Source organism: Eulemur rufifrons, chromosome 9 (genome assembly GCF_041146395.1).
Source record: "Eulemur rufifrons isolate Redbay chromosome 9, OSU_ERuf_1, whole genome shotgun sequence".
In the NCBI taxonomy this organism is placed as follows: Eukaryota; Metazoa; Chordata; class Mammalia; order Primates; family Lemuridae; genus Eulemur; species Eulemur rufifrons.
The window spans coordinates 40,181,658-40,199,642 of record NC_090991.1 but is presented as its reverse complement, the minus strand read 5'-3'; the positions used below and the strand labels follow the sequence as shown (position 1 = coordinate 40,199,642).

At 42.4% G+C, this 17,985-nt stretch overlaps 1 pseudogene; it reads right to left on the bottom strand.

The window, feature by feature from the left end:
• Positions 1 to 735: 735 nt before the first annotated feature.
• On the bottom strand, positions 736 to 10,141 carry LOC138392387 (leucine-rich repeat-containing protein 37B-like; annotated as a pseudogene).
• Between the last annotated feature and the right edge of the window lie 7,844 nt (positions 10,142 to 17,985).

The window sequence follows — 17,985 nt, the reverse complement described above, 5'->3', positions numbered from 1 at the left end:
CAGAACCTGTGAGTGGAGACGCAGCCCCTCCAACGAACGCGTTTTCTGCGAGAAAGGCTGCAGGAGGGCTGTCTTGGGAAATTACTGCTCTCACACGTTCTTCTTTACCTTGCCCCCCAGCACCTCCCCGCTAGCTATCCAAGGCTTGGGATTTTTAAAAGGGAAACACAAACAGAAAAACCAATGTGAATTTTCCAGCTTTAAAGGGTGGAGAACTCCCTACCAAGACAGGACACACAGTCACACAGGAGTTTGAGGGCCTGGGAAAAAAGACAGGACTCGGCCTCACAGTGCAGGGAGGCTCAGCGATCCAAACATTCTGGCAACCCCACTGACCCTGTGAGAGGGGCCAGAAGGTGGACGACCCCTGTGGGCAGGAGGTCAAGTATGTCATAAATGACTGGTTCTTGATGAACCAGGGAGAGAGCCCCAGAACAACTGTATTTGAGGATGATATGTTCTCAGGTTCCCAGAGGCTGACTAGGCTGGGCAATGAGGCGGGGGAGCCCCTGGGAGTCCTCTGCCCACACCACCCTTGGGGGAGTGTTGGCCAGCACCAGGGATTCTGGCCTCAGTCCTGCTTTTCTTTCCTATGGCCCTTGTTAGGTGTAGATAAATATTTAACTAGTTACATTTTAATTTCTTACCATATGGGTGGAATTGCTCTTACAAGCAATGCTGAGAAACGTTATATATGAAAATTTATTGACAGGCTGCCTCAGGCAGGCTGGGGCACTATGCCTCCCTCTCCCCCTCCCCCTCCACCTCCTCCTCCTCCTCCACCTCCTCCTCCTCCTCCTCCTCCTTCTGCTCTTCGTCCTCCTCCCATGCTTCAGCTGACTCCACCATTGTGGTCACCACAACTTCCCTGAGCTCCCTGGGATAGCAAGACAACGCCAAGGCTTTCACTCTTGAAAGGAGCAATTAAACTTTTCATTATCCCTCATTTTAGATACGATTCTAAATTGTCCCCAGCCATTTACCCTGCATCCTTGTTGACAATCTCCTTGTCATCAGAAGACTCCTTGTCGTGTAGCTTCTCTGCCATATTTTTCTGGCGTGTGGCACTGAGAGGTCTGTACATATCCCTAAGCCAAAGTGGCCACCATGCCCATGAAAAGCCCCTTGGGGGAAACACACACACACAAGACAATTAGTGATTCCTGCCATGTTCCAGGTCTCTCACGACGTACATCTCTGGTCTTCTTAGGACTAAACGTGCACCTTGGTCCACAATCACAGTGAGCAACATCACTACAGACCTGGGAACCTGAAAATAATTCCATGTGTGCTGGATTCCAGAAGCTCTCCATCTCTGTCCAAGAGGGCCCCGCAATGTCACTGGGGAGACCTTTGTGTGTGGCTTGGCATGGAGTGCAGGCAGGATTTTCAGCCCCACTTACCTGCTTGGCCACATGCTCTTATGCAGTGAACAAACCATACAACCATACAGGGCAGAAGTGTTTGACTCTGTCCAGAAGCGTGTTACATCAGTCCCTTTCCAACTTAGTCCCACATGCAGCATTTGCTGGGAAGTGAGGGAGAAAGTGCTTCTATTTTCCTAGAAGCTTTGTCCCATAAGTTGAGTCACATCAAGCAAATGCCTGGGTGTAGTTAGCAAAGTTATCTGACTTACAGATTTCCATACTGTAGGCTGTCACTGGGGAGTGAGCTGTGAAATCAGTTTAAAGGACAAAATATCCTTTTTGAATATGAACAGAATGGAAACAAATCAGAGTGCATTGTTTTAGAAACTACTTATGTCTACACAGCATATGTGTATTGTTTGTGATATAAAATGCAGCTCACAGCCCAAGTAGAGTATAATCAATGGAGAAGCCCCCAGCTGGAAAGGGACCACGCTCTCTCTGATACTCACTAGCAGTGTGACCACGGGGCAAGATAATTTCCCTTTCTGTGTCTCTATTTCCTTCCTATAAAAGGAAGAGACAAACTACTTTCTAAGGTCTCTCCTAGTTAAAATTCTATGAGGTTGAGATAAAAGGAATAGAGAGTGGGGTCCCAAAAACCAGTAGGATGAGAAGGTAGGTTTTCCTGCCACTCTAGAGGGAGGATTCATATCTTCTACCTTCCATCAGCCTTGAAGGAGACTAGCTCCCTTGCCCCCATATCATGTGGCCTTCCCTATCTCTTCCCCAGAGCCTATGAAAAGGCCTCCGGCCTGGCCTGATGCCCACCACCAGCAGGGACAGACACAACCACAACTCCCCCACCTTCCCTTGAAGGACTGGTGACAGCATGTGCGTCCTTGCCAGTCCTGTCCAACTCAGCTTTGGCTGGGGAGCTAATTTTGCTGGAACCAGGCAAAGCACTAGGGTAAGTAAGTATTCGTCCTGCCTCTGGCAGTTTCCTCACTGTAAAATGAGGGGACTGAAATAGATGAGTTCTAAGTTCTCCTCTAGTTCTAAAATTCTAATTTAAAAATCGGCAGACCAATATTTACTTCCTCGAGGATCCTCTTGATGATCTTCTAAAATAAATCTGTTTTGGAAGAGAACAATCATGATTATCCATCATAATGGCCACTATCTCCAAATCTTTGTTCATTCCTTTTAAGTCTTATCTACCCAGTGGGGTAACTTCTTTTTATTTATTTTTCAATAGAGAAGGGTCTCACTCTGTTGCCCTGGCTAGAGTACAGTGGCATCATCATAGCTTACTATAGCCTCAAACTCTTGGGCTCAAGTGATCCTCCTGCCTCAGCCTCCTGAGTAGCTGGGACTACAGGTGAGGCTAAGAGATAACTTCTTTGAAGACAGGAATTCTTCTTTTTTTCGAGACAGAATCTTGCTCTGTCACCCTGGCTAGAGTACAGTGGCATGATCATAGCTAATGCAACTTCAAACTCCCAGGCTCCAGTGATCCTCTTGCCTCAGCCTCTCAAAGTTGCTGGGACTAGAGGTGCGTGCCATGACTCCTGGCTAATTTTTCTATTTTTAGTAGAGATAGGGTCTCGCGCTTGCTCAGGCTAGTCTTCAACTCCTGACCTCAAGCAGTCCTCCTGCCTCACCCTTCCAGAGTGCTAGGATTACAGGCATGAAGTGCCACTGTGCCTGGCCTGAAGATAGGAATTCTATCCTGCTTAATTATTCTTTGACTCTTCCCTTGGTATCTTCAGGGTACTGGTTCCAAGATCCCCCCCAACTCCTGTCCAATACCAAAATCCAAGGACCCTCAAGTCCCTATATAAAATGGTACAGTGTATGTACATAACCTATGTACATCATCCTATATACTTTAAATCACCTCTAGGTTACTTATAATATCTAATACAATGTAAATGCTATGTTATTACACTCTATTTTTTATTTTATTTTATTCATTCAAATATTTTGAGTCACTGGTTGGTTGAGTTTGCAGATGTGGAACCCAATAATGCAGAGGGCCAACTGTACCTAGCTTGGGATCTTCTATGCAGCTGGCACTTAATACATTTTATTGACTGTCTTAGATAACAAATAATTCCTCATAAAAACTCTTACAATTAGGAAAAAAAGGAAACATCCTTAACTTGATCAAAGTACCTATCACAAACCTAAACAACAGCACTGTTTTAAAGTCAAGAACAAGAGTAGGACGCCTGCAATTATGGCTACTACTCATCATTGTTGAGGAGGTCCTGATCAATGCAATAAGAAAAATAAACGGGTTGTAAGCATTGGAAAGGAAGAAACAAAAGTATCACTATTTGCATATGAAATGATAGACAATCTAAAATGCCCAAGAGAATCAACTTTTTATTAGAAGTATATGAAAATTCAGTAAGGTGGTTATATATAAAATCAAGAGATCAGCACACAAACCTCAATAGCTTTCCTGTGTACCACCAATAACTAATTAGAAAATGGAAGAAAGATTCCACTTACAAACACAATAGAAATGTATAAAGTATTTAGGAACAAAGATACAAAGATCTTTTACCTAACAGGAGATGCAAGGTCTATGTGATGCAAACATGAAAACTCTTCTGAAGGACATTAGGAAGAAATGAATACACACCATGAGATACCATGTTCCTAGAATGATATAAAGATGTCAATTCTCAAATTAGTCTACAAATTTAATGTGATCCTCTTCCAATCCCATGATAGTTTTTTACAAAAACTGGCTAGCTGATGTTTGGTAGAGAAAATATGCAAGAATAGCTATGAAATGTATGAAAAAAATAAGACCAAAGAGAAGGAGGTTGACCTGCCAAATATTTAACTCAAAATATATCACAGAGCAACTGGAATTAAGTAGTATGACACTGGTACTGGTGCAGAAAGACAACTGGATCAATGGAAGAGAATGGATTTCAGATATAGATGGTGTTTTAGGTCAGTGAAGAAAGAATGAATCATTCAATAAAAATTATTTTAAAACAATTGGATATTCATGTAAGAGAATAAAAGATCCTCTACCTCAACCATACTAAAAAACAAATAATAAAACAAATTCCATATGTGTTAAAAAATTTAAATAATACAATGTCATGAAAGTACTAGAAGAAAATATCAGGGACGGCCTCTTTCCCAGCCCCCACACCAGGTAAGCCGTGAGGTGAGGGCCGCTGATGGGATGACTCAGACTACAATCACACCTGCTCGTCATAGCCTTTGTTCCCTTTTCCACTGGATTGTTGGGCTTGTTGATTTATAACACTCTTTTGATATTAAATATATCAATCCTTTCAAAGGTTTTCATTGTATTTCAAAGTTTCAAATACTTGCAGTGTTTTTGTCTTTAAGGAGGCGGAATGGTAATGAAGAATGCAGGCTTTGCAGTGAGCGGGATCTGGGCTCTGTGTTTGGCTTTGCTACTGGGGCCTTAAGTTGATCTCCTTCATCTGTACAAGAGGGATGATGGTCTCTTCCTCACAGGAGCGTTGTGAGGATTAAACCAGACAGTATACGGAAAACTCTCCAGCCCATGCTTGGCCTCCCCCAGGGCTAAGGTTGCCAATGGTCTCACAGACAAGCTGGTCAAATCCACCAAAGGTTTCTGCCTGTGCTATCAGGCGTAGAAAGCTCTTTTCCATCACATGAGTATAAAAATATTCCTTCTATTTTCTTTCTAATACTTTTCTTTTTTTACATATACTGATATATGTTTAAGGTGAGAGATAGGGATCTGCCATTATGTGTCACCCAAAGAGTTAGGCAGAGCTGTTCCATTTCCATTTATTCATTTTCTTCCACTGCTTGGAATATGAAAAGACATTTCAAAAGTCTTAGGAACACATGGATTGTCTATTGCCAGACTCTATATGCTAATTCAAATAAATATTAGGTTGCATTATTCCTCATTGTGGAATTAACAAAATGCCACATCCCTCTTCCTGGAAATGCCTTTGTCTACTAAAGGTAAAACACTACATGCTACCTTATCCTCAAAAAGCTTATCATCTAAGTGGGGAGAGGAAATAATGAAAAGATATAAATACAAATATAAGGTTAAACTGTACATAGAAACTAAAAGCAGTAGAGGAGTTTATAGGAATTAAAAAAAAAAAAAAAAAAGCAAAAGCAAAAGGCCACATGCCACCTGGAGATGATGCAGAGGGTACTGTCTGGGTAATGGCCAGGGACCATCTTCCTGAGGCCTTGACAAACTGACCCCATGCTGGTCCCTGCTTCCTGGGCTCCGAAATCAGACTCTGTCCTCAATTCATTTCTTCCTCTTGGAGCAGTGTCACCATACCAAGATTACAAGACTGATCAACAATCAGAATGCCAGATCATGCCTTGCCAATGAGAAATACATCTGCTCCTTAGACAAAACCTCTGTGGAGAGAGGCCTCTGCCGCACGCTCAAGTACAACCAGAAAGCGACTTGGTGAAAACGGAATTAGAACAAAAGGAATCAGCAGAATACAGAGTTTAATGGAAAGGGCTGAGTGAGGTGCCGGATGCGGCCATCTCCCCCTAGGCACAGTCTCAGCAGTGGGCCTGACCCCACGTCAGCCGCCTGAGGCCGTGTGCGCTCTCCTGCCATGGTTGGATGGACGCTGCCCACGCTGGTCTCTTTTTCTAAGTTTTTACTACTGACCAGCCTCCTGCAGATAGATATGTTTTTCTTTAGATAAGTTAATACAGGTTGAGTATCCCTAATGTGAAAATCTGAAATCCAAAATGCTCCAAGGTCTGAAATTTTTGAGCACCAACATGAGACTCCCAGAAAATGCTCACTGGAGCATTTTGGATTTCAGATTTTCAGATTAGGGATGCTCAGCTGGTAAGTATAATGCAAATATTTCAAAATTTCAAAAATCTGATATCTGAAACACTTCTGGTCCTGAGCATGCAGATAAGGGCCACTCAACCCGTACATTCCACCAGGTTCGCTCCTGTCTCATGGGCCAGGGAGCCACTGGTCCTTGCAGCTCTGCTCTGCTTCATGTGCGGACCCAGGGGTTTCTGTCTCGAATAGCCGTCTTTAAAAAACTTGTTTGCCACATTTTTAAGTTCTCAGGGGAGGGGAAAATGCTTCACCATGGCCTCTAAGAAATGGTGACAAATCACACAGAGGGACTAGGCCCAGGAAGGCTCGAGTATTCAGGGAAGACATCAAGAAGAAAGATGAACTTGAGCTGGCTTTTGACAGATTCACAGGATTTCCACAGGCAGAGTGAAATAAGAGAACTGTAGATGGGCAGAGGTGCAGACGAAAGCAGGGATGGGCAAGGTGTGACTGGGGTACGGTGTGGGGCTGCCTTGGCTGGAATGGAGGGCGGCCACGACAGGAGAAAAGGTAAATTAGGTTGGATTGGTAGGGTAGAGTCATGATTGTCACCTTATTAAACCAGCCTTTTAATATGCTAGCACTGCCTGTTGTGAAAAGTAATAGACCATTATGAAATTGAACAAAAGGTAAACAGAGGCAAGCTCCAGGAAGGAGCCACCGTAAATATGACACACCTTGGAGTAGTAGCTGGATGCAGGGTTTAGCCGCAGGGCTTTAACTGGACCTATTTAGACAATGCCTTACACACTGGAGGAGGATGCTACCTGAATCTAATGAATCTACAAGATGACACTTCTATCTTTGCCTGTGTCCTTTCTCCCCAGGGTGATGACAGCTCAGTGAGGGTGGAGATAATATAGTTCAGCAACAAAGAAACAAATCAGTGGTAGAATGAGAGTGATTGGTGAGTACATCAAATTGTTGACATAGTTTTGGGTTGGAAAAATTTTGCTATCATACCAACTTTAGTTTTCTTAAACTTAACTTCTCAAAATAGCATCATGGTTTGTTAACTTGGTTTCAATCCACAGAGATCTCCTGGGAGCAGGGTTACTTTAAAAATCTTTGATATATACTTTGCAATAAAAGAACAAAGCATACCTCAGTCTTAGTGACTGAAGAGGAATGCCAAGTAAATGTAGGTAGGAAAGTAGATTTGATTTTCAATTCATGGGTTCTGAATCTATTATAAAGGATATATTCTGGAAACCTGAATTAACTGTTGTCCTTACCTCAATGAGACAGAAAATTATAATTAAAATCATCACTATTGCAGTCACAGATATTGCCAAGATCAGTTTTTTGTTATAGCCACATCATGGAACTTCTTTAGTGAGCTAAAAAAAAAAAAAGGAAAGAACAATTAAAAAATAAACCAAAACACGGGTGGATCGCTGGAGGTCAGGAGTTCGAGACCAGCCTGAGCAAGAGCGAGACCCCGTCTCTACTAAAAATAGAAAGAAATTATATGGACAACTAAAATATATATATACAAAAAATTAGCTGGGCATGGTGGCGCATGCCTGTAGTCCCAGCTACTCGGGAGGCTGAGGCAGTAGGATCACTTAAGACCAGGAGTTTGAGGTTGCTGTGAGCTAGGCTGACGCCACGGCACTCACTCTAGCCCGGGCAACAGAGTGAGACTCTGTCTCAAAAAAAAAAAAAAAAAAAAAAACCAAAACAAAGAGATACGAAGGATGAAAGCTAACTATTCAAAACCCCATTCTTCCAGGTAAGTAGCTTACAGGTTCTTAAAGAACATACCAAATCTAATGTGTTACATAATCTTATTATCAAGCATTTTGCTCTACAATTTCTTTATCTTGAGTGTTAGGTCTGTTTCATTCCCTAAATGAGCAAAGTGGGAGATCAGTGTCATGGCCAGGACAAAACATGGACTTGTCTACCCGGGTCTTACTGCGTGGGTGTTTTCATGGCCTGTGCTAAACGATGGAAAAGTCCATCCTGTTTCTGCAGTTGTCCTCACCTCACTTGACTCCTGCTCTTTCTGCTCGCTCTGGGGTTCTGTGTTCTCATTGATATAGTTCTCGGTTTTCCATTGATCCGTGTCCCATTCTGCCTTGGATACTTTCACTTCTTGCTGCTCACTGAGAAGCTTCATCAGGAGGCCTGTTCTAGAGATGAGCTTGGCACAGGCCAAGTGCACATGGCTCTCAGAACAGTCCATTTTCAAAGTCCGGATGACGTGAGCAATGAGCTTTCGCACGTCCTTGTTGGGGATGAGGGATCGTAGCTGCTGGTTTAGCTGAATTTCAAGCTGATCACCTGGGGATGAGCGCACGGGATAACTAAAGTCGTGGGGCATGGGGGTGGAGTCAGCGCCCGTGTTGTGGTATTCCCACTGGGGTTCACTGGCTTGTTTCACAGTTGGCATTATGTTGAATGCAGCCCCAGTGGACCCTGCAGTGGAAGGACTCTCGTAGGTTGTGCTTTCAGGGACAGCTTCTTCGGGCACAGCAGTGCTTCCTACAGAAATGTTTTCTTCAGAAGTATTTCCTTCAGGGGATGTACCAGTGTTTTCTGTAGAAACTTCTGAAAGAGAAAATAATTCTGGAAAAGGATTCTCCTGATGACTTGGGTCTCCTGAACATGAAAAAGCTTCACGTGAAGGGGAATTTATGAGGCTCCTGACTGGAGAGAGTGGAGGCCTGTTTGCAAATACCAGTCTTTTGAGCGAACTTTCCTTTTTGACCTCTTGACTTAGTTTGCCCTTGAGTGTTCTATGGGCAACATGGGAATGAGTTTTATGAAAGTGGTATTTTTTTCTGGAATGTACGATTGGCTTAGCAGCCTCCATACTTTTAACTCTAGCATTTGCGTCTTCTAAAACAAAAATGGTGTCGGTCAAGTCTTTTGATTTGTTTTTAACCTTAGGTGGGGGTTTTGCAGTGGTGGGGGCAGCAGGCACGCCCACCGAGTCCTGTTTCAGTAAAGAAGAGACAGCTGCCTTATGCTCCTGCGTGAACGAAGGCTTGGTGTGGAAGGAGCTTCCCACAAACCTCTTGGGGCTCTGCACCGCGGGAAGCTGTTCCAGTTCACTCGGGACTGGTCTCCCAAGCCTTCTGGCTTCGGCAATTTCCTTTGCGATTGGCCAGGCACTCTGTTTCCTCCTGATTCTCTCCTCTTCTAGGAGCTTTTTCCTTATGCCCTTGGGCCCCTTGAGGACTATCTTCATCCTCTGCCGCCTTTTCCCTATACCCTCAGTCTCTGCCAGGCTGTTTTCCTGTGGTTCAGCAGTTTCTAATTTTTTGGGAAAGATTTGGCGTTTAAATTTGGGACCTAAAAGGCTGGACTGCATAAGCATGGCAGCTTTTTCTTTCTTTTTAACATCATCAATTTTTTCTTGAATTTCTGCATCTAATAAATTTTTCAGAAAATAGAGTTTCCTCAGTTTGTTTGTGTAAACTGGATTGTTGGATGCAGGTTCAAGAGAGGGGGTCTTTGTATTGCTTTGCAGATGACTCAGGGGCTTGTCTCCATCTTGTCCATTTGAAAAAAGCAGTTTAATGAACGGTAATAACGTTGACTCTACATCTTCTAGATTTCCCTCTGAGAAGTAAGGCAATATGTAATTTAGTGCACTAATAACATCACTTTCGTCATTGAAGTCCAGCGGCTCGTTTGTGAAGCCTGACAAGCTGATGGCAGTTTTATCCGAGGGTTTCTCTGGCTCAATAGTCAGCTCAGTGCTGGTGTGCTTCTTCCGGGCCTGTAATACCTTCATGAGCGATTCTTCTGTATTTCCCAGAGATGCTTCTTCACCTGTCAAAAAAGGAGAGACGGTTTTTGATAATGGAAGACGGATGGAACAGCTTTTTGTCAGTCCACAACCATATATCCCAGTCAAAGAAATTATCAGTCACCAGACAGGTGAGTGCCATTCAGAGAGGAGAAAAACTAACCCAAACTTAAACCTATGAGATGGCAACAGCAAAAGGAGAAAGAGGCATCTTTTGAAACAGTGGCTACCTACTGAGAACATTTCATAATGTGAAATACAGCAACTCTATTTAGGATTATTCCATTGGTCCGCGAGGGCCCAGCCCTCAGCAGAAGCCCAGAGCTCCCCACTGAGCCAGCCTCTCTGCGGATCTGCTTCCTCACGCCCCGTAGCCCGTGCTGTCCTGCCTCACATGCAGGGGGCACGCTTGCGTTCTTGCTGCCATCGCAGAGGAACAGGACGAAAGACAGTCCTCTGAGGGGAGGAGAGCAGAGGCCCCACGCCCACTGCTAAGAGGTTGTCCCCTGGACGCGGCCTTCTCCGCCTCCCCCGCCAGTTCCTCCGCGTGGCCCCTGCTGCCATGTGTACTGGCACCCGGAACGGGAGGCTCTCCACACAAAAACCAGTAGGTCCATCCCGGGTCTTTCCTTACATTTGGGCAGGGATCTCGGGTGGACGTGAAGAGAGTTTTAATTTGCCAGATTGTATGCCTATGTGGAATGTTCAATAAATTTAAGGAATGACGGAAATTTCTGGATAAACTTTACTTGAGGGCCGGGCGCGGTGGCTCACGCCTGTAATCCTAGCACTCTGGGAGGCCGAGGAGGGAGGATTGTTTGAGTTCAGGAGTTTGAGACCAGCCTGAGCAAGAGTGAGACCCCGTCTCTACTAAAAATAGAAAGAAATTAGCTGGACAACTAAAAATATATAGAAAAAATTAGCCGGGCATGGTGGCACATGCCTGTAGTCCCAGCTACTCGGGAGGCTGAGGCAGTAGGATTGCTTAAGCCCAGGAGTTTGAGGTTGCTGTGAGCTAAGCTGAGGCCATGGTACTCTAGCCCAGGCAACAGAGTGAGACTCTGTCTCAAAAAAAATAAAAATAAACATAGCAATATTGTTATATCTAGGTGACAGGTATAATTGTATTCATTTAAAAAAATATTCTTTGTGAGCAGCCTGAGCAAGACCCTGTCTCTACAAAAAATAGAAAAAATTAGCCAGGCGTGGTGGCACGCACCTGTAGTCCTAGCTACTGGGGAGGCCAAGGTGAGAGGATCGCTTGAGGCCAGGAGTTCAAGACCAACCTGAGCAAAAGTGAGAACTTGTCTCTACAAAAAATGGAAAAATTAGCTGGGCGTGGCAGTGCGTACCTGTAGTCCCAGTTTCTTGGGAGGCTGAGGCAGGAGGATCACTTGAGGTAAGGAGTTTGAGGTTGCAGTGAGCTGTGATGACACCACTGCACTCTAGGCTGGGTGGCAGAGTGAGACCCTGTCTCAAAAAAAAAAAAAAGAAAACAAATTGAAATTATGTTTTTTACATATTGGATTAAATAAATATTAACATTAATTTTACCTTTTACTTTTAGTTTTTACATGAAGTTACTAGAAAATTTTAAATTATGTATGTGGCTCTCATTATATTTCTTTTATTTTATTGAATTTTTTTAGAGTCAGGGGTTTACTAAGTTGCCCAGGCTGGACTAGATCCCCTGGGCTGGAGGGATCCTTCCGCCTCGGCCTCCTGAGTGGCTGGGACTACAGATGCATGTCACTGTGTCTGGCTTCAACTCTCATGTTTATATTGGACAACGTTGTTCTAGACCACAGGTCTGCAAACTCAGCCTGTGGGCCAAATCAAATCTGCCCACCTGTTTTTGTACAGCCCATGAGCTAAGAACGGTTTTAATTTTTTAAGCAGTTGAAAATAAATTTTTAAAAAGAATGATATTCTCTAACATGTGAAAATTATATAAAATTCAAGTTTCATTGTCCATAAAGTTTTATTAGAACATGAGCACACTCATTTGTATATCATCTATGGCTGCTTTTGCACTACAATGGCAGAATTGAGTAGCTGTGACAGGGACCCTATGGCACGAAAGTCTAAAATATTTACTATCTGGCCCTTTGCAGCAAATGTGTACTGGCCCCTGTTCTAGACTCTGTTAGCTTCCACGTACTCCCTGGAAGAGGACCCTGCTTTAAACTTACTCCTATTCTGTGTTCCCAATTCTTGCTTAGCTTTTAGGCTCAACTCCTTGATATGCTACTGCCCAAAGCTCACTGGTATTTTGGGGTTACAAGATTTGACCTATGCATTATCTAGGCTACAAAGAGGTAGGCCAAAAATGTTCTTGCCTTCCCAGAACTGCACATGGAATGATGAAGCTAGCAAAAGGGAAAAGAGAGGTGTGTAACAGCTTCTTTTTCCAAAGGTAGGGACTTCCTTCTCAGAGGACAAGAGAACCCAGGATTGACATTTCATCAGATTGAGAGGGGAACCTATGATTTAGGGCTAGTCTGTTTCTTTCTTAGCTCAGCAAAACCTCTTGAATTAAAACTCTCTCTCTCTCTTTCTTTCTGTGCAGCTTAGCCTACTCTCAGGCAGTTTACTTGGCTTCTGCATCATCTTGTCCTGCCAGATATATTGTGGAAATCACCATGACATTTTTCCACTCCAGTGAAGCAGACATCTGGATCCCGTTGTGAGCCTCCTGGACCCTATTCCCTACCACCCGCACCAGTGTGCAGCCAGCACCTGTTGGCTCAATCAGTGAATCTTTATGTTCTCATTTTATAGGATCCCCAAAGAAGAGAAGTAGGGCTGTGGTTTTCAGAATGTTAATTGATAACAGTTCTTGGCCACAGTGTTCTCCTTGGCTTTCCTTCCTTAACCTGCTCCTTCCACCTACAATAACATCATTCCTTAATAGACTGGCACCAGTCTGGAAAGAGTCTCTCTGTCTCTTTCTCTTTTTCACACACACACACAGTTCCTGTATTGTTTTGTTCCTTGCTCTACTGATTATACTTAGGACTGTTTAACTTTCTAATATTATATATTATTATACTATAAATAGTTTATATATTATATTGTAATAGTTTATATATTAATAGTTTGTAAGAAAACTTCCTGAATATTATAATTATGTGAATATTAATAGTTAAAATTAAAACTTCCAAAGTTGTTGGGGGGGGGTCCTTATATCTCTATTCATTTAAGAACCCTTTCCTTGAGACAGTTTTCGTTAGATTTTATAGTAGATTTGAATTTAGGCCTGGGGGTGGGAAAAGGCAGGAACCCTATCACATAGGTAAACCCTAAACAAACTTGTTTTTCCTGTCCAGCTTATACTAAATATTAGGTACCAAGAGAGGCATCTATTGAGGGTTTCTATTGGAAAACAAGCCAGGGGATCAGGTAGCCTAGTATTTTATTCCAACTCTTGTCCAGATGGTCTCTGGCCTTTGCCTTCTCCAGGTCTCACTTTTCTCATCTTTAAACTAAAGGGTCTGATTAGTTAACCTTTACGTTTCTTTCCAACTCTAAATTATTCTGATTCCAGCTATGTAGTGATGGTGTACACGCCTGTAGTCCCAGCAACTTGGGAGGCTGAGGTGGGAGGATCTCTTGAACCTAGGAGTTTAAAGAAAGCTCCAGTGAGTTATTATCTTGCCACTGTACTCCAGCCTGGGCAAGAGTGAGATCCCATCTCTAAAATAAAAATAAATAAGTAAATAGTTCTGATTCCACAGCCCCATTTATGGCCTAGAGACAATCATCTTATCTTCCTCATTCAAAGATCAATATTAATGAAAGGCCAAAAATAAAAACTTGTTGAACTCCTCAGAAGAGAGATAGATCATTGACCATCCCTTACTCAGAATGAGCAAGAAATGGGGTATTCCAATTTATTCTACGTGTTGGTTAATGAAAGTTGTTATATACCGTATATGCATTAGCAAATATTTAGATAATTAGAACATAGTAAAATACACAAAATAGAATTATGTGAACCATAACACGAACATTTTGATTCAGCCTATTATAGTGCCCTCAGAACAGAATCCTGAAACTCTTGTAACCATTGTACAGCACTGCAGCTATAGATAAGATTGGGCTGAATTAATGATAGCATAATTGCTTCTTGAAAGTTTTGTTTACATGTAATTTTTCTTTCTCATCAAATTAGAATATAAAAATTCAATCAATTTAGTAGAACCATAGAATTGAAGAATTTTGGATCTTGAGGGCACTTGAGGATCATTTGGCCCAGCCTTCAAACGTACAGCTAAGAATCCTGAAACTCGGAGAAGTCCAACCACAGGGCTGCTGATTCTAGAATTCACATTTCCTACAAGGGTTGCCTTCTGGAGAAAGGGATGTTAATAAGATCACAGTTACTTTGTTTTTAATTCTCAGTCTATAGTAAAGCCTCATAATCTTCTCATAATAATCTGCTCATGTAATCACCATCATAATCGCATCTGTCATTGAGATAATTTCCCAGTCGCAAGACAGTGCTGCTGTCTTTTGGAAATAATCAGCAAAAAATGGAGCAAGTAGGGCTACATTAATACTATTTTTTCCAAAGAAATAAAATTGAAGTTTTTTGAAACCAACATTTTAAAGCTTAAATGGCAGCAAATATTTTATTTGCAAAAATTTTCATTTTTTACCTAGGTGTTTTGACATTGTATACATCAGATTCCCTGACTAATAGTTAGGTCTTTGCCAATAAATTCAGAAACAACTGTCCTGAGTTTGCCCCAATTTCTTTCATAGGAAGGAGAACATAATATACAATAGTGCTTTTTCTTACTGTCCTTTGTCCTTTCTTTCTATATATATCTAGGGTTTTATAACTAGCACACTCAAGGACTCCAGGACCATAAAAAGTAGCTCCTCCACATACAAATGCTGGGGACCTTTGGAATAAGACACCAGTTTTGTGTGGCTATACTCACATCCATTTTGGAAATCAAACACATTTTGAAAATTAAGTTCTGTGCCATTCATCTTGTTCTGATCTGCCCCAATCATACTTTTTGTGTCATAAGCAACATGGCTGGCTTCAACCAACAGTTGAATAATTTTATCTAAATCGGTGGTTCTCATACTTCAGCTTAAGTCAGAATTACCTAGAGGGCTTGTTAGAAAACAGATTGACCCAACACTCAGATTCAATAGATCTGGGGTGGGGCCCGAGAATGTGCATTTCTGGGGTGATGTTGATGCTTCTGGCGTAAGGGCACTTTGAGAACTGTTTTATCTCTGCCTTTCAGCCAAGAGACTGCTGGTGTACTGAATGGTGAATTCAACGCATAATGCAGGTGATGGTGAGTTTGATTATTATTATTTTTGCTATCTATAAGCCAAACCAAGAACAATGTCATCATCCTATTGTCACAGTAAACATAACTCAGCTCTCTGAGATCAGAGGCTCTTGAAGCTTTTTTTTTTTTCCTTTGAGACTGAGTCTCACTCTGTTGCCCGGGCTACAGTGCAGTGGCATCAGCCTAGCTCACAGCAACCTCAAACTCCCAGGCTCAAGCAATCCTTCTGCCTCAGCCTCCTGAGTAGCTGGGACTACAGGCATGCGCCACCATGCCCGGCTAACTTTTTCTATATATTTTTAGTTGTCCGGTTAATTTCTTTCTATTTTTTAGTAGAGACAGGGGTCTCGCTCTTGCTGCTGGTCTCAAACTCCTGAGATCAAGCAATTTTCCTGCCCTCGGCCTCCCAGAGTGCTAGGATTACAGGCGTGAGCCACCGCACCCAGCCATCTTGGAGCTTTTACCAGGGAGATTTGATTATCTGGTCCAGCCCTTGTCTTTGTGCAGAAAAGGTATTTATTCCCCTCTTACCGCAGGCTCAGAGAGGTGAATTGTCGTGTTCATGATTACACAGCTGTTAACAGCAGTACCAGGACCAGAACGTTGGCCGCTGGCCTCCCAGTGCTTTCCATTACAACAAAATTACTTTGTTGATAGTCACTGCTCCCTTGTTGCTTTTAGAACAGCTTTCCCAGCAAACATCTGCCTGATTTCGAACAATGGGTATTATTCTGTGGTCACTGGCTGAGAGGATTAGAACTTCCCATTAATGTCACTGCTCTTCAACCACAATGTGTCCTTATAGAGCCAGCCAGCCATTGGCCAAGGCTGTTAAAGTGTGAGTAGATTAGAGAGCATGGACACAGCAATACAAATCCATCTACACTTTTAGAAAACAAGTGTATGTTTCATAGTAAAGATAAACAAGCCTGGCTTCCTACAGCCTTTCAACTAAAAGAGATGGATCATGAGTCATCTCTCTGTATAGTGGTCAAGGTAACTATGTAGCCAGAAATATAACTAATTTGTAATACCTGTGTTGTGAAATAGATTTTTTTTTTTTTTTAAGCAATCCACTCTGCAGTTCCCCATTCCTGAAAAGAGATGACATAGCTTTGAGGTTGAGTGGAACTGGATGGAACAGAAAAAGAAGGTAGACTTCAAGACTTCATATATGGAGACAGTATGTTTTAGAGTTCCCCCACTAATTTTTTTAAATGTTTCTAGAGATCATGCTTTTTAAGAGGGTGTGGACCAATAGCGAGCCTTACACTCACAAGAGCCAGTTGAAACTGCAATCTAAGCCAGAGGTATGACTCAGAAACAACAATTTTTCTGACAAACTGTTTTTCCCCAACTAAATTTATGTCCATACGATACAAAAACAACTGAACAAGTGTTTGGCTTAGGAAACCTAGCTGAATTTACTGGACGAAAAGAAAAATAACAATCTCTTGAACTGAAGATCAAAGTTATTTGGCATTATGTACAGTAGACCAAAACACTGGTATCAAAAATTTCCACTTTTGGCTGGGCTGGGATCATGACTGTAATCCTAGCACTCTGGGAGGCCGAGGTGGGAGGATTGCTTGAGCCTGAGCAAGATCAAGACCCCGTCTCTACTAAAAATAGAAAAAACTAGCCAGGTGTGGTGGCACACACTTGCAGTCCCAGCTACTTGGGAGGCTGAGGCAGGTGGATTGCGTGAGTGCAGGAGTTTGAGGTTGCTATGAGCTAGGCTGATGCCACAGCACTCTAGCCCTGGGCAACAGAGCAAGACTCTGTCAAAAAAAAAAAAAAAATCCGCTTTTTAATGGGTTGATATTTTATTGACATACCTACCTACCTTTATTTTTGTTATTTGAGTGAATTCCACCAATTCTAGATCTGTTTTGGTGTTATACAGACAAACCCCACCCATATAAACAGGTATATGTGATGCAGTTTTATCTGGTCATCTGTGTGGTTATTGCACTGTTGTAATTTAGGACAAAGGAGGACTCTGTCTGATCAGCCCTGGTGGGAAGAGCTGTGCTCTGTTCTGGATAGAGCTCCTAAATGGTTGTGGTGATGTGGTTTGCAGGTCACCCCACTGGCTGTTAAGACCAAACCATGCCTGGAGAGTCCAGCTGTTTCTGTTTACTCAGGACTCCCAGGCTCATGCTCCCCCTGCTGTCTTTGGTTGTTGGTTTTGTTGTTTGAACTTTCTTTTTGGCTTTAGGAAAGTGCCAAACATTTGATGGTGGCCGGGGATGGGGGCCGAATGTGTCATGACTTTGACTATTCTTTGACCAGGACACTGTTAACATTTTTAGGAACTTCTTATGCTGGGAGCAGTTACTGAAAAACTCAACTTAAAATATATATATATTATTTTTTACCTTACTTTCCACTTCTTTCTTAAATGTGATTTTTTTCATTTTACAAAGAAAGTCCTTCTGCTTATAGAAAAGTTAATATACAGTAGAGTAAAGAAAAAAGAAGAAAATTCCTAGAAAGCCCATCCTACTGTCAAAGAAGAACTTTCCGTCTCTCTCTTCTTTACATATAATATATGCACACACACACACACACACACACACACACACAGAAACACTGGGACATAGTCTAACATGGTAATAGTAAGTATCTCCATAAGATGGTGCTCAAAGATTATTTTTA